The following is a 23517-nucleotide window of genomic DNA, read 5'->3' as shown; positions in this document are numbered from 1 at the left end:
AGATTTTCTTAACTTCTTACCTGTGTGCTGATTAGATATCACCTGGTTTTCACATTAAACAGATTCCCACTTGAGAAAGCAGCAAGGATGCAGTGAGGTTTATGTTTCCTGGTGTCAACCTGTATTATTTCAGTGGACATTGTAATGAGGATGCATCTTGCTGCCTTTCCAATGAAGCAAGTTTTAATCAGTAATAGGTGAAAAACCATTCCTACAAAGGTGTTAATCAGAGACTTGGCTTTGTGGACACTTTTCAGAGAGCAAATGTGTTAGCATAAAAATAAAGCCATAAAATGGAGAGCTGATTAATCACTCAATTGGATTTCTCTGCCTGCATCATTTTTTTTCTCTGCAACCCCATGCTAAATTGTGCTTCCTGTTTTTTATAAAATGACTTAATCAAATATGACTCTGATTGCATCAGAGAAGGCCAGGTACCCTACACCATAAGAGGTGGTTTGAAATTTTGACTTGTCTACTTAAAGATCAGCAAAATTTGATCACAAGGTCAATTACGTCCCTGGTTGGGATTGAACCACCAACCTTTCGGTTAACAGCCGAATGCGCTAACCGATTGCGCCACAGAGACAGCTTACAAAAGCATGTACTGACAAAGGCTAAAAAGCATTCATCTAGAAAGTTTCCTAGAAAAAGGTTAAAAAGGCAATAATCTGGAGAGTTTTGCAAGATTTTTCTTCCATTGACCAACGAAGAAACACATTGGTACTTTCACATGATGAGTGAGTACTTCAGGATCTCTGACACTTACATGAGCAGCAGAGTGGCGCAGCGGAAGCGTGCTGGGCCCATAACCCAGAGGTCGGTGGATCGAAACCATCCTCTGCTATGTGCACTTATTTTTTTGTTAATTAAATTCTTCCAAAACTGGAATTGATATTTTGACTCTTTTATTTTTACTTAAAGTACAATAACTTTTAACATTTTAATTTGTTTTAATAGTATATTGACAGCATTGTTTTCTTTCAGAAATCCACTTAATTTTCTTTACCCTATTACTGAAATGGTAATTGACAAAAACAAGCTACATTGTCACCAGAAGAGCAATGCAAAATGTACAATTGATATTTCAAAATCATCTTTCCATCTTGAATTTCAATGATGCATTGGGGCAACGATTTTGTGAGAAACATCTTCACCCTTAAAGAAAGATTTTCTTAACTTCTTACCTGTGTGCTGATTAGATATCACCTGGTTTTCACATTAAACAGATTCCCACTTGAGAAAGCAGCAAGGATGCAGTGAGGTTTATGTTTCCTGGTGTCAACCTGTATTATTTCAGTGGACATTGTAATGAGGATGCATCTTGCTGCCTTTCCAATGAAGCAAGTTTTAATCAGTAATAGGTGAAAAACCATTCCTACAAAGGTGTTAATCAGAGACTTGGCTTTGTGGACACTTTTCAGAGAGCAAATGTGTTAGCATAAAAATAAAGCCATAAAATGGAGAGCTGATTAATCGCTCAATTGGATTTCTCTGCCTGCATCATTTTTTTTCTCTGCAACCCCATGCTAAATTGTGCTTCCTGTTTTTTATAAAATGACTTAATCAAATATGACTCTGATTGCATCAGAGAAGGCCAGGTACCCTACACCATAAGAGGTGGTTTGAAATTTTGACTTGTCTACTTAAAGATCAGCAAAATTTGATCACAAGGTCAATTACGTCCCTGGGTGGGATTGAACCACCAACCTTTCGGTTAACAGCCAAATGCGCTAACCGATTGCGCCACAGAGACAGCTTGCAAAAGCATGTACTGACAAAGGCTAAAAAGCATTCATCTAGAAAGTTTCCTAGAAAAAGGTTAAAAAGGCAATAATCTGGAGAGTTTTGCAAGATTTTTCTTCCATTGACCAACGAAGAAACACATTGGTACTTTCACATGATGAGTGAGTACTTCAGGATCTCTGACACTTACATGAGCAGCAGAGTGGTGCAGCGGAAGCGTGCTGGGCCCATAACCCAGAGGTCGGTGGATCGAAACCATCCTCTGCTATGTGCACTTATTTTTTTGTTAATTAAATTCTTCCAAAACTGGAATTGATATTTTGACTCTTTTATTTTTACTTAAAGTACAATAACTTTTAACATTTTAATTTGTTTTAATAGTATATTGACAGCATTGTTTTCTTTCAGAAATCCACTTAATTTTCTTTACCCTATTACTGAAATGGTAATTGACAAAAACAAGCTACATTGTCACCAGATGAGCAATGCAAAATGTACAATTGATATTTCAAAATCATCTTTCCATCTTGAATTTCAATGATGCATTGGGGCAACGATTTTGTGAGAAACATCTTCACCCTTAAAGAAAGATTTTCTTAACTTCTTACCTGTGTGCTGATTAGATATCACCTGGTTTTCACATTAAACAGATTCCCACTTGAGAAAGCAGCAAGGATGCAGTGAGGTTTATGTTTCCTGGTGTCAACCTGTATTATTTCAGTGGACATTGTAATGAGGATGCATCTTGCTGCCTTTCCAATGAAGCAAGTTTTAATCAGTAATAGGTGAAAAACCATTCCTACAAAGGTGTTAATCAGAGACTTGGCTTTGTGGACACTTTTCAGAGAGCAAATGTGTTAGCATAAAAATAAAGCCATAAAATGGAGAGCTGATTAATCACTCAATTGGATTTCTCTGCCTGCAAAATTTTTTTTCTCTGCAACCCCATGCTAAATTGTGCTTCCTGTTTTTTATAAAATGACTTAATCAAATCTGATTGCATCAGAGAAGGCCAGGTACCCTACACTATAAGAGGTGGTTTGAAATTTTGACTTGTCTACTTAAAGATCACCAAAATTTGATCACAAGGTCAATTACGTCCCTGGGTGGGATTGAACCACCAACCTTTCGGTTAACAGACGAATGCGCTAACCGATTGCGCCACAGAGACAGCTTGCAAAAGCATGTACTGACAAAGGCTAAAAAGCATTCATCTAGAAAGTTTCCTAGAAAAAGGTTAAAAAGGCAATAATCTGGAGAGTTTTGCAAGATTTTTCTTCCATTGACCAAAGACGAAACACATTGGTACTTTCACATAATGAGTGAGTACTTCAGGATCTCTGACACTTACATGAGCAGCAGAGTGGGGCAGCAGAAGCGTGCTGGGCCCATAACCCAGAGGTCGGTGGATTGAAACCATCCTCTGCTATGTGCACTTATTTTTTTGTTAATTAAATTCTTCCAAAACTGGAATTGATATTTTGACTCTTTTATTTTTACTTAAAGTACAATAACTTTTAACATTTTAATTTGTTTTAATAGTATATTGACAGCATTGTTTTCTTTCAGAAATCCACTTAATTTTCTTTACCCTATTACTGAAATGGTAATTGACAAAAACAAGCTACATTGTCACCAGAAGAGCAATGCAAAATGTACAATTGATATTTCAAAATCATCTTTCCATCTTGAATTTCAATGATGCATTGGGGCAACGATTTTGTGAGAAACATCTTCACCCTTAAAGAAAGATTTTCTTAACTTCTTACCTGTGTGCTGATTAGATATCACCTGGTTTTCACATTAAACAGATTCCCACTTGAGAAAGCAGCAAGGATGCAGTGAGGTTTATGTTTCCTGGTGTCAACCTGTATTATTTCAGTGGACATTGTAATGAGGATGCATCTTGCTGCCTTTCCAATGAAGCAAGTTTTAATCAGTAATAGGTGAAAAACCATTCCTACAAAGGTGTTAATCAGAGACTTGGCTTTGTGGACACTTTTCAGAGAGCAAATGTGTTAGCATAAAAATAAAGCCATAAAATGGAGAGCTGATTAATCACTCAATTGGATTTCTCTGCCTGCATAATTTTTTTTCTCTGCAACCCCATGCTAAATTGTGCTTCCTGTTTTTTATAAAATGACTTAATCAAATATGACTCTGATTGCATCAGAGAAGGCCAGGTACCCTACACCATAAGAGGTGGTTTGAAATTTTGACTTGTCTACTTAAAGATCAGCAAAATTTGATCACAAGGTCAATTACGTCCCTGGGTGGGATTGAACCACCAACCTTTCGGTTAACAGCCGAATGCGCTAACCGATTGCGCCACAGAGACAGCTTGCAAAAGCATGTACTGACAAAGGCTAAAAAGCATTCATCTAGATAGTTTCCTAGAAAAAAGTTAAAAAGGCAATAATCTGGAGAGTTTTGCAAGATTTTTCTTCCATTGACCAACGAAGAAACACATTGGTACTTTCACATGATGAGTGAGTACTTCAGGATCTCTGACACTTACATGAGCAGCAGAGTGGCGCAGCGGAAGCGTGCTGGGCCCATAACCCAGAGGTTGGTGGATCGAAACCATCCTCTGCTATGTGCACTTATTTTTTTGTTAATTAAATTCTTCCAAAACTGGAATTGATATTTAGACTCTTTTATTTTTACCAAAAGTACAATAACTTTTAACATTTTAATTTGTTTTAATAGTATATTGACAGCATTGTTTTCTTTCAGAAATCCACTTAATTTTCTTTACCCTATTACTGAAATGGTAATTGACAAAAACAAGCTACATTGTCACCAGAAGAGCAATGCAAAATGTACAATTGATATTTCAAAATCATCTTTCCATCTTGAATTTCAATGATGCATTGGGGCAACGATTTTGTGAGAAACATCTTCACCCTTAAAGAAAGATTTTCTTAACTTCTTACCTGTGTGCTGATTAGATATCACCTGGTTTTCACATTAAACAGATTCCCACTTGAGAAAGCAGCAAGGATGCAATGAGGTTTATGTTTCCTGGTGTCAACCTGTATTATTTCAGTGGACATTGTAATGAGGATGCATCTTGCTGCCTTTCCAATGAAGCAAGTTTTAATCAGTAATAGGTGAAAAACCATTCCTACAAAGGTGTTAATCAGAGACTTGGCTTTGTGGATACTTTTCAGAGAGCAAATGTGTTAGCATAAAAATAAAGCCATAGTATGGAGAGCTGATTAATCACTCAATTGGATTTCTCTGCCTGCATAATTTTTTTTCTCTGCTACCCCATGCTAAATTGTGCTTCCTGTTTTTTATAAAATGACTTAATCAAATCTGATTGCATCAGAGAAGGCCAGGTACCCTACACTATAAGAGGTGGTTTGAAATTTTGACTTGTCTACTTAAAGATCACCAAAATTTGATCACAAGGTCAATTACGTCCCTGGGTGGGATTGAACCACCAACCTTTCGGTTAACAGCCGAATGCACTAACCAATTGCGCCACAGAGACAGCTTGCAAAAGCATGTACTGACAAAGGCTAAAAAGCATTCATCTAGAAAGTTTCCTAGAAAAAGGTTAAAAAGGCAATAATCTGGAGAGTTTTGCAAGATTTTTCTTCCATTGACCAACGAAGAAACACATTGGTACTTTCACATGATGAGTGAGTACTTCAGGATCTCAGACACTTACACGAGCAGCAGAGTGGCGCAGCGGAAGCGTGCTGGGCCCATAACCCAGAGGTCGGTGGATCAAAACCATCCTCTGCTATGTGCACTTATTTTTTTGTTAATTAAATTCTTCCAAAACTGGAATTGATATTTTGACTCTTTTATTTTTACTTACAGTACAATAACTTTTAACATTTTAATTTGTTTTAATAGTATATTGACAGCATTGTTTTCTTTCAGAAATCCACTTAATTTTCTTTACCCTATTACTGAAATGGTAATTGACAAAAACAAGCTACATTGTCACCAGATGAGCAATGCAAAATGTACAATTGATATTTCAAAATCATCTTTCCATCTTGAATTTCAATGATGCATTGGGGCAACGATTTTGTGAGAAACATCTTCACCCTTAAAGAAAGATTTTCTTAACTTCTTACCTGTGTGCTGATTAGATATCACCTGGTTTTCACATTAAACAGATTCCCACTTGAGAAAGCAGCAAGGATGCACTGAGGTTTATGTTTCCTGGTGTCAACCTGTATTATTTCAGTGGACATTGTAATGAGGATGCATCTTGCTGCCTTTCCAATGAAGCAAGTTTTAATCAGTAATAGGTGAAAAAACATTCCTACAAAGGTGTTAATCAGAGACTTGGCTTTGTGGACACTTTTCAGAGAGCAAATGTGTTAGCATAAAAATAAAGCCATAAAATGGAGAGCTGATTAATCACTCAATTGGATTTCTCTGCCTGCATAATTTTTTTTCTCTGCAACCCCATGCTAAATTGTGCTTCCTGTTTTTTATAAAATGACTTAATCAAATATGACTCTGATTGCATCAGAGAAGGCCAGGTACCCTACACCATAAGAGGTGGTTTGAAATTTTGACTTGTCTACTTAAAGATCAGCAAAATTTGATCACAAGGTCAATTACGTCCCTGGGTGGGATTGAACCACCAACCTTTCGGTTAACAGCCGAATGCGCTAACCGATTGCGCCACAGAGACAGCTTGCAAAAGCATGTACTGACAAAGGCTAAAAAGCATTCATCTAGAAAGTTTCCTAGAAAAAAGTTAAAAAGGCAATAATCTGGAGAGTTTTGCAAGATTTTTCTTCCATTGACCAACGAAGAAACACATTGGTACTTTCACATGATGAGTGAGTACTTCAGGATCTCTGACACTTACATGAGCAGCAGAGTGGCGCAGCGGAAGCGTGCTGGGCCCATAACCCAGAGGTCGGTGGATCAAAACCATCCTCTGCTATGTGCACTTATTTTTTTAATTAAATTCTTCCAAAGCTGGAATTGATATTTTGACTCTTTTATTTTTACTTAAAGTACAATAACTTTTAACATTTTAATTTGTTTTAATAGTATATTGACAGCATTGTTTTCTTTCAGAAATCCACTTAATTTTCTTTACCCTATTACTGAAATGGTAATTGACAAAAACAAGCTACATTGTCACCAGAAGAGCAATGCAAAATGTACAATTGATATTTCAAAATCATCTTTCCATCTTGAATTTCAATGATGCATTGGGGCAACGATTTTGTGAGAAACATCTTCACCCTTAAAGAAAGATTTTCTTAACTTCTTACCTGTGTGCTGATTAGATATCACCTGGTTTTCACATTAAACAGATTCCCACTTGAGAAAGCAGCAAGGATGCAGTGAGGTTTATGTTTCCTGGTGTCAACCTGTATTATTTCAGTGGACATTGTAATGAGGATGCATCTTGCTGCCTTTCCAATGAAGCAAGTTTTAATCAGTAATAGGTGAAAAACCATTCCTACAAAGGTGTTAATCAGAGACTTGGCTTTGTGGACACTTTTCAGAGAGCAAATGTGTTAGCATAAAAATAAAGCCATAAAATGGAGAGCTGATTAATCACTCAATTGGATTTCTCTGCCTGCATCATTTTTTTTCTCTGCAACCCCATGCTAAATTGTGCTTCCTGTTTTTTATAAAATGACTTAATCAAATATGACTCTGATTGCATCAGAGAAGGCCAGGTACCCTACACCATAAGAGGTGGTTTGAAATTTTGACTTGTCTACTTAAAGATCAGCAAAATTTGATCACAAGGTCAATTACGTCCCTGGTTGGGATTGAACCACCAACCTTTCGGTTAACAGCCGAATGCGCTAACCGATTGCGCCACAGAGACAGCTTGCAAAAGCATGTACTGACAAAGGCTAAAAAGCATTCATCTAGAAAGTTTCCTAGAAAAAGGTTAAAAAGGCAATAATCTGGAGAGTTTTGCAAGATTTTTCTTCCATTGACCAACGAAGAAACACATTGGTACTTTCACATGATGAGTGAGTACTTCAGGATCTCTGACACTTACATGAGCAGCAGAGTGGCGCAGCGGAAGCGTGCTGGGCCCATAACCCAGAGGTCGGTGGATCGAAACCATCCTCTGCTATGTGCACTTATTTTTTTGTTAATTAAATTCTTCCAAAACTGGAATTGATATTTTGACTCTTTTATTTTTACTTAAAGTACAATAACTTTTAACATTTTAATTTGTTTTAATAGTATATTGACAGCATTGTTTTCTTTCAGAAATCCACTTAATTTTCTTTACCCTATTACTGAAATGGTAATTGACAAAAACAAGCTACATTGTCACCAGAAGAGCAATGCAAAATGTACAATTGATATTTCAAAATCATCTTTCCATCTTGAATTTCAATGATGCATTGGGGCAACGATTTTGTGAGAAACATCTTCACCCTTAAAGAAAGATTTTCTTAACTTCTTACCTGTGTGCTGATTAGATATCACCTGGTTTTCACATTAAACAGATTCCCACTTGAGAAAGCAGCAAGGATGCAGTGAGGTTTATGTTTCCTGGTGTCAACCTGTATTATTTCAGTGGACATTGTAATGAGGATGCATCTTGCTGCCTTTCCAATGAAGCAAGTTTTAATCAGTAATAGGTGAAAAACCATTCCTACAAAGGTGTTAATCAGAGACTTGGCTTTGTGGACACTTTTCAGAGAGCAAATGTGTTAGCATAAAAATAAAGCCATAAAATGGAGAGCTGATTAATCACTCAATTGGATTTCTCTGCCTGCATCATTTTTTTTCTCTGCAACCCCATGCTAAATTGTGCTTCCTGTTTTTTATAAAATGACTTAATCAAATATGACTCTGATTGCATCAGAGAAGGCCAGGTACCCTACACCATAAGAGGTGGTTTGAAATTTTGACTTGTCTACTTAAAGATCAGCAAAATTTGATCACAAGGTCAATTACGTCCCTGGTTGGGATTGAACCACCAACCTTTCGGTTAACAGCCGAATGCGCTAACCGATTGCGCCACAGAGACAGCTTGCAAAAGCATGTACTGACAAAGGCTAAAAAGCATTCATCTAGAAAGTTTCCTAGAAAAAGGTTAAAAAGGCAATAATCTGGAGAGTTTTGCAAGATTTTTCTTCCATTGACCAACGAAGAAACACATTGGTACTTTCACATGATGAGTGAGTACTTCAGGATCTCTGACACTTACATGAGCAGCAGAGTGGCGCAGCGGAAGCGTGCTGGGCCCATAACCCAGAGGTCGGTGGATCGAAACCATCCTCTGCTATGTGCACTTATTTTTTTGTTAATTAAATTCTTCCAAAACTGGAATTGATATTTTGACTCTTTTATTTTTACTTAAAGTACAATAACTTTTAACATTTTAATTTGTTTTAATAGTATATTGACAGCATTGTTTTCTTTCAGAAATCCACTTAATTTTCTTTACCCTATTACTGAAATGGTAATTGACAAAAACAAGCTACATTGTCACCAGAAGAGCAATGCAAAATGTACAATTGATATTTCAAAATCATCTTTCCATCTTGAATTTCAATGATGCATTGGGGCAACGATTTTGTGAGAAACATCTTCACCCTTAAAGAAAGATTTTCTTAACTTCTTACCTGTGTGCTGATTAGATATCACCTGGTTTTCACATTAAACAGATTCCCACTTGAGAAAGCAGCAAGGATGCAGTGAGGTTTATGTTTCCTGGTGTCAACCTGTATTATTTCAGTGGACATTGTAATGAGGATGCATCTTGCTGCCTTTCCAATGAAGCAAGTTTTAATCAGTAATAGGTGAAAAACCATTCCTACAAAGGTGTTAATCAGAGACTTGGCTTTGTGGACACTTTTCAGAGAGCAAATGTGTTAGCATAAAAATAAAGCCATAAAATGGAGAGCTGATTAATCACTCAATTGGATTTCTCTGCCTGCATCATTTTTTTTCTCTGCAACCCCATGCTAAATTGTGCTTCCTGTTTTATATAAAATGACTTAATCAAATATGACTCTGATTGCATCAGAGAAGGCCAGGTACCCTACACCATAAGAGGTGGTTTGAAATTTTGACTTGTCTACTTAAAGATCAGCAAAATTTGATCACAAGGTCAATTACGTCCCTGGTTGGGATTGAACCACCAACCTTTCGGTTAACAGCCGAATGCGCTAACCGATTGCGCCACAGAGACAGCTTACAAAAGCATGTACTGACAAAGGCTAAAAAGCATTCATCTAGAAAGTTTCCTAGAAAAAGGTTAAAAAGGCAATAATCTGGAGAGTTTTGCAAGATTTTTCTTCCATTGACCAACGAAGAAACACATTGGTACTTTCACATGATGAGTGAGTACTTCAGGATCTCTGACACTTACATGAGCAGCAGAGTGGCGCAGCGGAAGCGTGCTGGGCCCATAACCCAGAGGTCGGTGGATCGAAACCATCCTCTGCTATGTGCACTTATTTTTTTGTTAATTAAATTCTTCCAAAACTGGAATTGATATTTTGACTCTTTTATTTTTACTTAAAGTACAATAACTTTTAACATTTTAATTTGTTTTAATAGTATATTGACAGCATTGTTTTCTTTCAGAAATCCACTTAATTTTCTTTACCCTATTACTGAAATGGTAATTGACAAAAACAAGCTACATTGTCACCAGAAGAGCAATGCAAAATGTACAATTGATATTTCAAAATCATCTTTCCATCTTGAATTTCAATGATGCATTGGGGCAACGATTTTGTGAGAAACATCTTCACCCTTAAAGAAAGATTTTCTTAACTTCTTACCTGTGTGCTGATTAGATATCACCTGGTTTTCACATTAAACAGATTCCCACTTGAGAAAGCAGCAAGGATGCAGTGAGGTTTATGTTTCCTGGTGTCAACCTGTATTATTTCAGTGGACATTGTAATGAGGATGCATCTTGCTGCCTTTCCAATGAAGCAAGTTTTAATCAGTAATAGGTGAAAAACCATTCCTACAAAGGTGTTAATCAGAGACTTGGCTTTGTGGACACTTTTCAGAGAGCAAATGTGTTAGCATAAAAATAAAGCCATAAAATGGAGAGCTGATTAATCACTCAATTGGATTTCTCTGCCTGCATCATTTTTTTTCTCTGCAACCCCATGCTAAATTGTGCTTCCTGTTATTTATAAAATGACTTAATCAAATATGACTCTGATTGCATCAGAGAAGGCCAGGTACCCTACACCATAAGAGGTGGTTTGAAATTTTGACTTGTCTACTTAAAGATCAGCAAAATTTGATCACAAGGTCAATTACGTCCCTGGTTGGGATTGAACCACCAACCTTTCGGTTAACAGCCGAATGCGCTAACCGATTGCGCCACAGAGACAGCTTGCAAAAGCATGTACTGACAAAGGCTAAAAAGCATTCATCTAGAAAGTTTCCTAGAAAAAGGTTAAAAAGGCAATAATCTGGAGAGTTTTGCAAGATTTTTCTTCCATTGACCAACGAAGAAACACATTGGTACTTTCACATGATGAGTGAGTACTTCAGGATCTCTGACACTTACATGAGCAGCAGAGTGGCGCAGCGGAAGCGTGCTGGGCCCATAACCCAGAGGTCGGTGGATCGAAACCATCCTCTGCTATGTGCAGTTATTTTTTTGTTAATTAAATTCTTCCAAAACTGGAATTGATATTTTGACTCTTTTATTTTTACTTAAAGTACAATAACTTTTAACATTTTAATTTGTTTTAATAGTATATTGACAGCATTGTTTTCTTTCAGAAATCCACTTAATTTTCTTTACCCTATTACTGAAATGGTAATTGACAAAAACAAGCTACATTGTCACCAGAAGAGCAATGCAAAATGTACAATTGATATTTCAAAATCATCTTTCCATCTTGAATTTCAATGATGCATTGGGGCAACGATTTTGTGAGAAACATCTTCACCCTTAAAGAAAGATTTTCTTAACTTCTTACCTGTGTGCTGATTAGATATCACCTGGTTTTCACATTAAACAGATTCCCACTTGAGAAAGCAGCAAGGATGCAGTGAGGTTTATGTTTCCTGGTGTCAACCTGTATTATTTCAGTGGACATTGTAATGAGGATGCATCTTGCTGCCTTTCCAATGAAGCAAGTTTTAATCAGTAATAGGTGAAAAACCATTCCTACAAAGGTGTTAATCAGAGACTTGGCTTTGTGGACACTTTTCAGAGAGCAAATGTGTTAGCATAAAAATAAAGCCATAAAATGGAGAGCTGATTAATCACTCAATTGGATTTCTCTGCCTGCATCATTTTTTTTCTCTGCAACCCCATGCTAAATTGTGCTTCCTGTTTTTTATAAAATGACTTAATCAAATATGACTCTGATTGCATCAGAGAAGGCCAGGTACCCTACACCATAAGAGGTGGTTTGAAATTTTGACTTGTCTACTTAAAGATCAGCAAAATTTGATCACAAGGTCAATTACATCCCTGGTTGGGATTGAACCACCAACCTTTCGGTTAACAGCCGAATGCTCTAACCGATTGCGCCACAGAGACAGCTTGCAAAAGCATGTACTGACAAAGGCTAAAAAGCATTCATCTAGAAAGTTTCCTAGAAAAAGGTTAAAAAGGCAATAATCTGGAGAGTTTTGCAAGATTTTTCTTCCATTGACCAACGAAGAAACACATTGGTACTTTCACATGATAAGTGAGTACTTCAGGATCTCTGACACTTACATGAGCAGCAGAGTGGCGCAGCGGAAGCGTGCTGGGCCCATAACCCAGAGGTCGGTGGATCGAAACCATCCTCTGCTATGTGCACTTATTTTTTTGTTAATTAAATTCTTCCAAAACTGGAATTGATATTTTGACTCTTTTATTTTTACTTAAAGTACAATAACTTTTAACATTTTAATTTGTTTTAATAGTATATTGACAGCATTGTTTTCTTTCAGAAATCCACTTAATTTTCTTTACCCTATTACTGAAATGGTAATTGACAAAAACAAGCTACATTGTCACCAGAAGAGCAATGCAAAATGTACAATTGATATTTCAAAATCATCTTTCCATCTTGAATTTCAATGATGCATTGGGGCAACGATTTTGTGAGAAACATCTTCACCCTTAAAGAAAGATTTTCTTAACTTCTTACCTGTGTGCTGATTAGATATCACCTGGTTTTCACATTAAACAGATTCCCACTTGAGAAAGCAGCAAGGATGCAGTGAGGTTTATGTTTCCTGGTGTCAACCTGTATTATTTCAGTGGACATTGTAATGAGGATGCATCTTGCTGCCTTTCCAATGAAGCAAGTTTTAATCAGTAATAGGTGAAAAACCATTCCTACAAAGGTGTTAATCAGAGACTTGGCTTTGTGGACACTTTTCAGAGAGCAAATGTGTTAGCATAAAAATAAAGCCATAAAATGGAGAGCTGATTAATCACTCAATTGGATTTCTCTGCCTGCATCATTTTTTTTCTCTGCAACCCCATGCTAAATTGTGCTTCCTGTTTTTTATAAAATGACTTAATCAAATCTGATTGCATCAGAGAAGGCCAGGTACCCTACACTATAAGAGGTGGTTTGAAATTTTGACTTGTCTACTTAAAGATCACCAAAATTTGATCACAAGGTCAATTACGTCCCTGGGTGGGATTGAACCACCAACCTTTCGGTTAACAAACGAATGCGCTAACCGATTGCGCCACAGAGACAGCTTGCAAAAGCATGTACTGACAAAGGCTAAAAAGCATTCATCTAGAAAGTTTCCTAGAAAAAGGTTAAAAAGGCAATAATCTGGAGAGTTTTGCAAGATTTTTCTTCCATTGACCAAAGACGAAACACATTGGTACTTTCACATAATGAGTGAGTACTTCAGGATCTCTGACACTTACATGAGCAGCAGAGTGGGGCAGCAGAAGCGCGCTGGGCCCATAACCCAGAGGTCGGTGGATTGAAACCATCCTCTGCTATGTGCACTTATTTTTTTGTTAATTAAATTCTTCCAAAACTGGAATTGATATTTTGACTCTTTTATTTTTACTTAAAGTACAATAACTTTTAACATTTTAATTTGTTTTAATAGTATATTGACAGCATTGTTTTCTTTCAGAAATCCACTTAATTTTCTTTACCCTATTACTGAAATGGTAATTGACAAAAACAAGCTACATTGTCACCAGAAGAGCAATGCAAAATGTACAATTGATATTTCAAAATCATCTTTCCATCTTGAATTTCAATGATGCATTGGGGCAACGATTTTGTGAGAAACATCTTCACCCTTAAAGAAAGATTTTCTTAACTTCTTACCTGTGTGCTGATTAGATATCACCTGGTTTTCACATTAAACAGATTCCCACTTGAGAAAGCAGCAAGGATGCAGTGAGGTTTATGTTTCCTGGTGTCAACCTGTATTATTTCAGTGGACATTGTAATGAGGATGCATCTTGCTGCCTTTCCAATGAAGCAAGTTTTAATCAGTAATAGGTGAAAAACCATTCCTACAAAGGTGTTAATCAGAGACTTGGCTTTGTGGACACTTTTCAGAGAGCAAATGTGTTAGCATAAAAATAAAGCCATAAAATGGAGAGCTGATTAATCACTCAATTGGATTTCTCTGCCTGCATAATTTTTTTTCTCTGCAACCCCATGCTAAATTGTGCTTCCTGTTTTTTATAAAATGACTTAATCAAATATGACTGCATCAGAGAAGGCCAGGTACCCTACACTATAAGAGGTGGTTTGAAATTTTGACTTGTCTACTTAAAGATCACCAAAATTTGATCACAAGGTCAATTACGTCCCTGGGTGCGATTGTACCACCAACCTTTCGGTTAACAGCCGAATGCGCTAACCGATTGCGCCACAGAGACAGCTTGCAAAAGCATGTACTGACAAAGGCTAAAAAGCATTCATCTAGAAAGTTTCCTAGAAAAAGGTTAAAAAGGCAATAATCTGGAGAGTTTTGCAAGATTTTTCTTCCATTGACCAAAGAAGAAACACATTGGTACTTTCACATAATGAGTGAGTACTTCAGGATCTCTGACACTTACATGAGCAGCAGAGTGGGGCAGCAGAAGCGTGCTGGGCCCATAACCCAGAGGTCGGTGGATTGAAACCATCCTCTGCTATGTGCACTTATTTTTTTGTTAATTAAATTCTTCCAAAACTGGAATTGATATTTTGACTCTTTTATTTTTACTTAAAGTACAATAACTTTTAACATTTTAATTTGTTTTAATAGTATATTGACAGCATTGTTTTCTTTCAGAAATCCACTTAATTTTCTTTACCCTATTACTGAAATGGTAATTGACAAAAACAAGCTACATTGTCACCAGAAGAGCAATGCAAAATGTACAATTGATATTTCAAAATCATCTTTCCATCTTGAATTTCAATGATGCATTGGGGCAACGATTTTGTGAGAAACATCTTCACCCTTAAAGAAAGATTTTCTTAACTTCTTACCTGTGTGCTGATTAGATATCACCTGGTTTTCACATTAAACAGATTCCCACTTGAGAAAGCAGCAAGGATGCAGTGAGGTTTATGTTTCCTGGTGTCAACCTGTATTATTTCAGTGGACATTGTAATGAGGATGCATCTTGCTGCCTTTCCAATGAAGCAAGTTTTAATCAGTAATAGGTGAAAAACCATTCCTACAAAGGTGTTAATCAGAGACTTGGCTTTGTGGACACTTTTCAGAGAGCAAAAGTGTTAGCATAAAAATAAAGCCATAAAATGGAGAGCTGATTAATCACTCAATTGGATTTCTCTGCCTGCATAATTTTTTTTCTCTGCAACCCCATGCTAAATTGTGCTTCCTGTTTTTTATAAAATGACTTAATCAAATATGACTCTGATTGCATCAGAGAAGGCCAGGTACCCTACACCATAAGAGGTGGTTTGAAATTTTGACTTGTCTACTTAAAGATCAGCAAAATTTGATCACAAGGTCAATTACGTCCCTGGGTGGGATTGAACCACCAACCTTTCGGTTAACAGCCGAATGCGCTAACCGATTGCGCCACAGAGACAGCTTGCAAAAGCATGTACTGACAAAGGCTAAAAAGCATTCATCTAGAAAGTTTCCTAGAAAAAGGTTAAAAAGGCAATAATCTGGAGAGTTTTGCAAGATTTTTCTTCCATTGACCAACGAAGAAACACATTGGTACTTTCACATGATGAGTGAGTACTTCAGGATCTCTGACACTTACATGAGCAGCAGAGTGGCGCAGCGGAAGCGTGCTGGGCCCATAACCCAGAGGTCGGTGGATCGAAACCATCCTCTGCTATGTGCACTTATTTTTTTGTTAATTAAATTCTTCCAAAACTGGAATTGATATTTTGACTCTTTTATTTTTACTTAAAGTACAATAACTTTTAACATTTTAATTTGTTTTAATAGTATATTGACAGCATTGTTTTCTTTCAGAAATCCACTTAATTTTCTTTACCCTATTACTGAAATGGTAATTGACAAAAACAAGCTACATTGTCACCAGATGAGCAATGCAAAATGTACAATTGATATTTCAAAATCATCTTTCCATCTTGAATTTCAATGATGCATTGGGGCAACGATTTTGTGAGAAACATCTTCACCCTTAAAGAAAGATTTTCTTAACTTCTTACCTGTGTGCTGATTAGATATCACCTGGTTTTCACATTAAACAGATTCCCACTTGAGAAAGCAGCAAGGATGCAGTGAGGTTTATGTTTCCTGGTGTCAACCTGTATTATTTCAGTGGACATTGTAATGAGGATGCATCTTGCTGCCTTTCCAATGAAGCAAGTTTTAATCAGTAATAGGTGAAAAACCATTCCTACAAAGGTGTTAATCAGAGACTTGGCTTTGTGGACACTTTTCAGAGAGCAAATGTGTTAGCATAAAAATAAAGCCATAAAATGGAGAGCTGATTAATCACTCAATTGGATTTCTCTGCCTGCATCATTTTTTTTCTCTGCAACCCCATGCTAAATTGTGCTTCCTGTTTTTTATAAAATGACTTAATCAAATCTGATTGCATCAGAGAAGGCCAGGTACCCTACACTATAAGAGGTGGTTTGAAATTTTGACTTGTCTACTTAAAGATCACCAAAATTTGATCACAAAGTCAATTACGTCCCTGGGTGGGATTGAACCACCAACCTTTCGGTTAACAGACGAATGCGCTAACCGATTGCGCCACAGAGACAGCTTGCAAAAGCATGTACTGACAAAGGCTAAAAAGCATTCATCTAGAAAGTTTCCTAGAAAAAGGTTAAAAAGGCAATAATCTGGAGAGTTTTGCAAGATTTTTCTTCCATTGACCAAAGACGAAACACATTGGTACTTTCACATAATGAGTGAGTACTTCAGGATCTCTGACACTTACATGAGCAGCAGAGTGGGGCAGCAGAAGCGTGCTGGGCCCATAACCCAGAGGTCGGTGGATTGAAACCATCCTCTGCTATGTGCACTTATTTTTTGTTAATTAAATTCTTCCAAAACTGGAATTGATATTTTGACTCTTTTATTTTTACTTAAAGTACAATAACTTTTAACATTTTAATTTGTTTTAATAGTATATTGACAGCATTGTTTTCTTTCAGAAATCCACTTAATTTTCTTTACCCTATTACTGAAATGGTAATTGACAAAAACAAGCTACATTGTCACCAGAAGAGCAATGCAAAATGTACAATTGATATTTCAAAATCATCTTTCCATCTTGAATTTCAATGATGCATTGGGGCAACGATTTTGTGAGAAACATCTTCACCCTTAAAGAAAGATTTTCTTAACTTCTTACCTGTGTGCTGATTAGATATCACCTGGTTTTCACATTAAACAGATTCCCACTTGAGAAAGCAGCAAGGATGCAGTGAGGTTTATGTTTCCTGGTGTCAACCTGTATTATTTCAGTGGACATTGTAATGAGGATGCATCTTGCTGCCTTTCCAATGAAGCAAGTTTTAATCAGTAATAGGTGAAAAACCATTCCTACAAAGGTGTTAATCAGAGACTTGGCTTTGTGGACACTTTTCAGAGAGCAAATGTGTTAGCATAAAAATAAAGCCATAAAATGGAGAGCTGATTAATCACTCAATTGGATTTCTCTGCCTGCATAATTTTTTTTCTCTGCAACCCCATGCTAAATTGTGCTTCCTGTTTTTTATAAAATGACTTAATCAAATATGACTGCATCAGAGAAGGCCAGGTACCCTACACTATAAGAGGTGGTTTGAAATTTTGACTTGTCTACTTAAAGATCACCAAAATTTGATCACAAGGTCAATTACGTCCCTGGGTGCGATTGTACCACCAACCTTTCGGTTAACAGCCGAATGCGCTAACCGATTGCGCCACAGAGACAGCTTGCAAAAGCATGTACTGACAAAGGCTAAAAAGCATTCATCTAGAAAGTTTCCTAGAAAAAGGTTAAAAAGGCAATAATCTGGAGAGTTTTGCAAGATTTTTCTTCCATTGACCAACGAAGAAACACATTGGTACTTTCACATGATGAGTGAGTACTTCAGGATCTCTGACACTTACATGAGCAGCAGAGTGGCGCAGCGGAAGCGTGCTGGGCCCATAACCCAGAGGTCGGTGGATCGAAACCATCCTCTGCTATGTGCACTTATTTTTTTGTTAATTAAATTCTTCCAAAACTGGAATTGATATTTTGACTCTTTTATTTTTACTTAAAGTACAATAACTTTTAACATTTTAATTTGTTTTAATAGTATATTGACAGCATTGTTTTCTTTCAGAAATCCACTTAATTTTCTTTACCCTATTACTGAAATGGTAATTGACAAAAACAAGCTACATTGTCACCAGATGAGCAATGCAAAATGTACAATTGATATTTCAAAATCATCTTTCCATCTTGAATTTCAATGATGCATTGGGGCAACGATTTTGTGAGAAACATCTTCACCCTTAAAGAAAGATTTTCTTAACTTCTTACCTGTGTGCTGATTAGATATCACCTGGTTTTCACATTAAACAGATTCCCACTTGAGAAAGCAGCAAGGATGCAGTGAGGTTTATGTTTCCTGGTGTCAACCTGTATTATTTCAGTGGACATTGTAATGAGGATGCATCTTGCTGCCTTTCCAATGAAGCAAGTTTTAATCAGTAATAGGTGAAAAACCATTCCTACAAAGGTGTTAATCAGAGACTTGGCTTTGTGGACACTTTTCAGAGAGCAAATGTGTTAGCATAAAAATAAAGCCATAAAATGGAGAGCTGATTAATCACTCAATTGGATTTCTCTGCCTGCATCATTTTTTTTCTCTGCAACCCCATGCTAAATTGTGCTTCCTGTTTTTTATAAAATGACTTAATCAAATCTGATTGCATCAGAGAAGGCCAGGTACCCTACACTATAAGAGGTGGTTTGAAATTTTGACTTGTCTACTTAAAGATCACCAAAATTTGATCACAAGGTCAATTACGTCCCTGGGTGGGATTGAACCACCAACCTTTCGGTTAACAGACGAATGCGCTAACCGATTGCGTCACAGAGACAGCTTGCAAAAGCATGTACTGACAAAGGCTAAAAAGCATTCATCTAGAAAGTTTCCTAGAAAAAGGTTAAAAAGGCAATAATCTGGAGAGTTTTGCAAGATTTTTCTTCCATTGACCAAAGACGAAACACATTGGTACTTTCACATAATGAGTGAGTACTTCAGGATCTCTGACACTTACATGAGCAGCAGAGTGGGGCAGCAGAAGCGTGCTGGGCCCATAACCCAGAGGTCGGTGGATTGAAACCATCCTCTGCTATGTGCACTTATTTTTTGTTAATTAAATTCTTCCAAAACTGGAATTGATATTTTGACTCTTTTATTTTTACTTAAAGTACAATAACTTTTAACATTTTAATTTGTTTTAATAGTATATTGACAGCATTGTTTTCTTTCAGAAATCCACTTAATTTTCTTTACCCTATTACTGAAATGGTAATTGACAAAAACAAGCTACATTGTCACCAGAAGAGCAATGCAAAATGTACAATTGATATTTCAAAATCATCTTTCCATCTTGAATTTCAATGATGCATTGGGGCAACGATTTTGTGAGAAACATCTTCACCCTTAAAGAAAGATTTTCTTAACTTCTTACCTGTGTGCTGATTAGATATCACCTGGTTTTCACATTAAACAGATTCCCACTTGAGAAAGCAGCAAGGATGCAGTGAGGTTTATGTTTCCTGGTGTCAACCTGTATTATTTCAGTGGACATTGTAATGAGGATGCATCTTGCTGCCTTTCCAATGAAGCAAGTTTTAATCAGTAATAGGTGAAAAACCATTCCTACAAAGGTGTTAATCAGAGACTTGGCTTTGTGGACACTTTTCAGAGAGCAAATGTGTTAGCATAAAAATAAAGCCATAAAATGGAGAGCTGATTAATCACTCAATTGGATTTCTCTGCCTGCATAATTTTTTTTCTCTGCAACCCCATGCTAAATTGTGCTTCCTGTTTTTTATAAAATGACTTAATCAAATATGACTGCATCAGAGAAGGCCAGGTACCCTACACTATAAGAGGTGGTTTGAAATTTTGACTTGTCTACTTAAAGATCACCAAAATTTGATCACAAGGTCAATTACGTCCCTGGGTGCGATTGTACCACCAACCTTTCGGTTAACAGCCGAATGCGCTAACCGATTGCGCCACAGAGACAGCTTGCAAAAGCATGTACTGACAAAGGCTAAAAAGCATTCATCTAGAAAGTTTCCTAGAAAAAGTTTAAAAAGGCAATAATCTGGAGAGTTTTGCAAGATTTTTCTTCCATTGACCAAAGAAGAAACACATTGGTACTTTCACATAATGAGTGAGTACTTCAGGATCTCTGACACTTACATGAGCAGCAGAGTGGGGCAGCAGAAGCGTGCTGGGCCCATAACCCAGAGGTCGGTGGATTGAAACCATCCTCTGCTATGTGCACTTATTTTTTTGTTAATTAAATTCTTCCAAAACTGGAATTGATATTTTGACTCTTTTATTTTTACTTAAAGTACAATAACTTTTAACATTTTAATTTGTTTTAATAGTATATTGACAGCATTGTTTTCTTTCAGAAATCCACTTAATTTTCTTTACCCTATTACTGAAATGGTAATTGACAAAAACAAGCTACATTGTCACCAGAAGAGCAATGTAAAATGTACAATTGATATTTCAAAATCATCTTTCCATCTTGAATTTCAATGATGCATTGGGGCAACGATTTTGTGAGAAACATCTTCACCCTTAAAGAAAGATTTTCTTAACTTCTTACCTGTGTGCTGATTAGATATCACCTGGTTTTAACATTAAACAGATTCCCACTTGAGAAAGCAGCAAGGATGCAGTGAGGTTTATGTTTCCTGGTGTCAACCTGTATTATTTCAGTGGACATTGTAATGAGGATGCATCTTGCTGCCTTTCCAATGAAGCAAGTTTTAATCAGTAATAGGTGAAAAACCATTCCTACAAAGGTGTTAATCAGAGACTTGGCTTTGTGGACACTTTTCAGAGAGCAAATGTGTTAGCATAAAAATAAAGCCATAAAATGGAGAGCTGATTAATCACTCAATTGGATTTCTCTGCCTGCATAATTTTTTTTCTCTGCAACCCCATGCTAAATTGTGCTTCCTGTTTTTTATAAAATGACTTAATCAAATATGACTCTGATTGCATCAGAGAAGGCCAGGTACCCTACACCATAAGAGGTGGTTTGAAATTTTGACTTGTCTACTTAAAGATCAGCAAAATTTGATCACAAGGTCAATTACGTCCCTGGGTGGGATTGAACCACCAACCTTTCGGTTAACAGCCGAAAGCGCTAACCGATTGCGCCACAGAGACAGCTTGCAAAAGCATGTACTGACAAAGGCTAAAAAGCATTCATCTAGATAGTTTCCTAGAAAAAAAGTTAAAAAGGCAATAATCTGGAGAGTTTTGCAAGATTTTTCTTCCATTGACCAACGAAGAAACACATTGGTACTTTCACATGATGAGTGAGTACTTCAGGATCTCTGACACTTACATGAGCAGCAGAGTGGCGCAGCGGAAGCGTGCTGGGCCCATAACCCAGAAGTCGGTGGATCGAAACCATCCTCTGCTATGTGCACTTATTTTTTTGTTAATTAAATTCTTCCAAAACTGGAATTGATATTTTGACTCTTTTATTTTTACTTAAAGTACAATAACTTTTAACATTTTAATTTGTTTTAATAGTATATTGACAGCATTGTTTTCTTTCAGAAATCCACTTAATTTTCTTTACCCTATTACTGAAATGGTAATTGACAAAAACAAGCTACATTGTCACCAGAAGAGCAATGCAAAATGTACAATTGATATTTCAAAATCATCTTTCCATCTTGAATTTCAATGATGCATTGGGGCAACGATTTTGTGAGAAACATCTTCACCCTTAAAGAAAGATTTTCTTAACTTCTTACCTGTGTGCTGATTAGATATCACCTGGTTTTCACATTAAACAGATTCCCACTTGAGAAAGCAGCAAGGATGCAGTGAGGTTTATGTTTCCTGGTGTCAACCTGTATTATTTCAGTGGACATTGTAATGAGGATGCATCTTGCTGCCTTTCCAATGAAGCAAGTTTTAATCAGTAATAGGTGAAAAACCATTCCTACAAAGGTGTTAATCAGAGACTTGGCTTTGTGGATACTTTTCAGAGAGCAAATGTGTTAGCATAAAAATAAAGCCATAGTATGGAGAGCTGATTAATAACTCAATTGGATTTCTCTGCCTGCATAATTTTTTTTCTCTGCAACCCCATGCTAAATTGTGCTTCCTGTTTTTTATAAAATGACTTAATCAAATCTGATTGCATCAGAGAAGGCCAGGTACCCTACACTATAAGAGGTGGTTTGAAATTTTGACTTGTCTACTTAAAGATCACCAAAATTTGATCACAAAGTCAATTACGTCCCTGGGTGGGATTGAACCACCAGACCTTTCGGTTAACAGCCGAATGCGCTAACCGATTGCGCCACAGAGACAGCTTGCAAAAGCATGTACTGACAAAGGCTAAAAAGCATTCATCTAGAAAGTTTCCTAGAAAAAGGTTAAAAAGGCAATAATCTGGAGAGTTTTGCAAGATTTTTCTTCCATTGACCAACGAAGAAACACATTGGTACTTTCACATGATGAGAGAGTACTTCAGGATCTCTGACACTTACATGAGCAGCAGAGTGGCGCAGTGGAAGCGTGCTGGGCCCATAACCCAGAGGTCGGTGGATCGAAACCATCCTCTGCTATGTGCACTTATTTTTTTGTTAATTAAATTCTTCCAAAACTGGAATTGATATTTTGACTCTTTTATTTTTACTTAAAGTACAATAACTTTTAACATTTTAATTTGTTTTAATAGTATATTGACAGCATTGTTTTCTTTCAGAAATCCACTTAATTTTCTTTACCCTATTACTGAAATGGTAATTGACAAAAACAAGCTACATTGTCACCAGAAGAGCAATGCAAAATGTACAATTGATATTTCAAAATCATCTTTCCATCTTGAATTTCAATGATGCATTGGGGCAACGATTTTGTGAGAAACATCTTCACCCTTAAAGAAAGATTTTCTTAACTTCTTGCCTGTGTGCTGATTAGATATCACCTGGTTTTCACATTAAACAGATTCCCACTTGAGAAAGCAGCAAGGATGCAGTGAGGTTTATGTTTCCTGGTGTCAACCTGTATTATTTCAGTGGACATTGTAATGAGGATGCATCTTGCTGCCTTTCCAATGAAGCAAGTTTTAATCAGTAATAGGTGAAAAACCATTCCTACAAAGGTGTTAATCAGAGAC

At 36.7% G+C, this 23517-nt stretch overlaps 21 non-coding genes across 21 annotated transcripts; 9 read left to right on the top strand and 12 right to left on the bottom strand.

Annotated features, from left to right (window-relative positions):
- Window positions 1-515: 515 nt before the first annotated feature.
- TRNAN-GUU (transfer RNA asparagine (anticodon GUU)) lies at window positions 516-589 on the bottom strand. The gene has a single exon. It is a non-coding gene; the product is annotated as a tRNA-Asn (tRNA).
- A 186-nt stretch (window positions 590-775) lies between these two features.
- Window positions 776-847, top strand: TRNAM-CAU (transfer RNA methionine (anticodon CAU)). Its single transcript has one exon. It is a non-coding gene; the product is annotated as a tRNA-Met (tRNA).
- An 835-nt stretch (window positions 848-1682) lies between these two features.
- Window positions 1683-1756, bottom strand: TRNAN-GUU (transfer RNA asparagine (anticodon GUU)). Its single transcript has one exon. It is a non-coding gene; the product is annotated as a tRNA-Asn (tRNA).
- Window positions 1757-4010: 2254 nt separating this feature from the next.
- TRNAN-GUU (transfer RNA asparagine (anticodon GUU)) lies at window positions 4011-4084 on the bottom strand. The gene has a single exon. It is a non-coding gene; the product is annotated as a tRNA-Asn (tRNA).
- Window positions 4085-5171: 1087 nt separating this feature from the next.
- TRNAN-GUU (transfer RNA asparagine (anticodon GUU)) lies at window positions 5172-5245 on the bottom strand. The gene has a single exon. It is a non-coding gene; the product is annotated as a tRNA-Asn (tRNA).
- Window positions 5246-6338: 1093 nt separating this feature from the next.
- On the bottom strand, window positions 6339-6412 carry TRNAN-GUU (transfer RNA asparagine (anticodon GUU)). Its single transcript has one exon. It is a non-coding gene; the product is annotated as a tRNA-Asn (tRNA).
- A 1090-nt stretch (window positions 6413-7502) lies between these two features.
- On the bottom strand, window positions 7503-7576 carry TRNAN-GUU (transfer RNA asparagine (anticodon GUU)). The gene has a single exon. It is a non-coding gene; the product is annotated as a tRNA-Asn (tRNA).
- Window positions 7577-7762: 186 nt separating this feature from the next.
- On the top strand, window positions 7763-7834 carry TRNAM-CAU (transfer RNA methionine (anticodon CAU)). The gene has a single exon. It is a non-coding gene; the product is annotated as a tRNA-Met (tRNA).
- Window positions 7835-8669: 835 nt separating this feature from the next.
- On the bottom strand, window positions 8670-8743 carry TRNAN-GUU (transfer RNA asparagine (anticodon GUU)). Its single transcript has one exon. It is a non-coding gene; the product is annotated as a tRNA-Asn (tRNA).
- Window positions 8744-8929: 186 nt separating this feature from the next.
- Window positions 8930-9001, top strand: TRNAM-CAU (transfer RNA methionine (anticodon CAU)). Its single transcript has one exon. It is a non-coding gene; the product is annotated as a tRNA-Met (tRNA).
- An 835-nt stretch (window positions 9002-9836) lies between these two features.
- Window positions 9837-9910, bottom strand: TRNAN-GUU (transfer RNA asparagine (anticodon GUU)). Its single transcript has one exon. It is a non-coding gene; the product is annotated as a tRNA-Asn (tRNA).
- A 186-nt stretch (window positions 9911-10096) lies between these two features.
- On the top strand, window positions 10097-10168 carry TRNAM-CAU (transfer RNA methionine (anticodon CAU)). Its single transcript has one exon. It is a non-coding gene; the product is annotated as a tRNA-Met (tRNA).
- Window positions 10169-11003: 835 nt separating this feature from the next.
- TRNAN-GUU (transfer RNA asparagine (anticodon GUU)) lies at window positions 11004-11077 on the bottom strand. The gene has a single exon. It is a non-coding gene; the product is annotated as a tRNA-Asn (tRNA).
- Window positions 11078-11263: 186 nt separating this feature from the next.
- TRNAM-CAU (transfer RNA methionine (anticodon CAU)) lies at window positions 11264-11335 on the top strand. The gene has a single exon. It is a non-coding gene; the product is annotated as a tRNA-Met (tRNA).
- Window positions 11336-12430: 1095 nt separating this feature from the next.
- Window positions 12431-12502, top strand: TRNAM-CAU (transfer RNA methionine (anticodon CAU)). The gene has a single exon. It is a non-coding gene; the product is annotated as a tRNA-Met (tRNA).
- A 3157-nt stretch (window positions 12503-15659) lies between these two features.
- On the bottom strand, window positions 15660-15733 carry TRNAN-GUU (transfer RNA asparagine (anticodon GUU)). The gene has a single exon. It is a non-coding gene; the product is annotated as a tRNA-Asn (tRNA).
- Window positions 15734-15919: 186 nt separating this feature from the next.
- On the top strand, window positions 15920-15991 carry TRNAM-CAU (transfer RNA methionine (anticodon CAU)). Its single transcript has one exon. It is a non-coding gene; the product is annotated as a tRNA-Met (tRNA).
- A 2249-nt stretch (window positions 15992-18240) lies between these two features.
- TRNAM-CAU (transfer RNA methionine (anticodon CAU)) lies at window positions 18241-18312 on the top strand. Its single transcript has one exon. It is a non-coding gene; the product is annotated as a tRNA-Met (tRNA).
- A 3156-nt stretch (window positions 18313-21468) lies between these two features.
- TRNAN-GUU (transfer RNA asparagine (anticodon GUU)) lies at window positions 21469-21542 on the bottom strand. The gene has a single exon. It is a non-coding gene; the product is annotated as a tRNA-Asn (tRNA).
- A 1088-nt stretch (window positions 21543-22630) lies between these two features.
- TRNAN-GUU (transfer RNA asparagine (anticodon GUU)) lies at window positions 22631-22705 on the bottom strand. Its single transcript has one exon. It is a non-coding gene; the product is annotated as a tRNA-Asn (tRNA).
- A 186-nt stretch (window positions 22706-22891) lies between these two features.
- TRNAM-CAU (transfer RNA methionine (anticodon CAU)) lies at window positions 22892-22963 on the top strand. The gene has a single exon. It is a non-coding gene; the product is annotated as a tRNA-Met (tRNA).
- Window positions 22964-23517: the final 554 nt, after the last annotated feature.

Source organism: Pseudophryne corroboree, chromosome 4 (assembly GCF_028390025.1).
Source record: "Pseudophryne corroboree isolate aPseCor3 chromosome 4, aPseCor3.hap2, whole genome shotgun sequence".
NCBI classification, from domain to species: Eukaryota; Metazoa; Chordata; class Amphibia; order Anura; family Myobatrachidae; genus Pseudophryne; species Pseudophryne corroboree.
The sequence above is the reverse complement of the archived record's forward strand: the minus strand, read 5'-3'. Positions and strand labels throughout refer to the sequence as shown.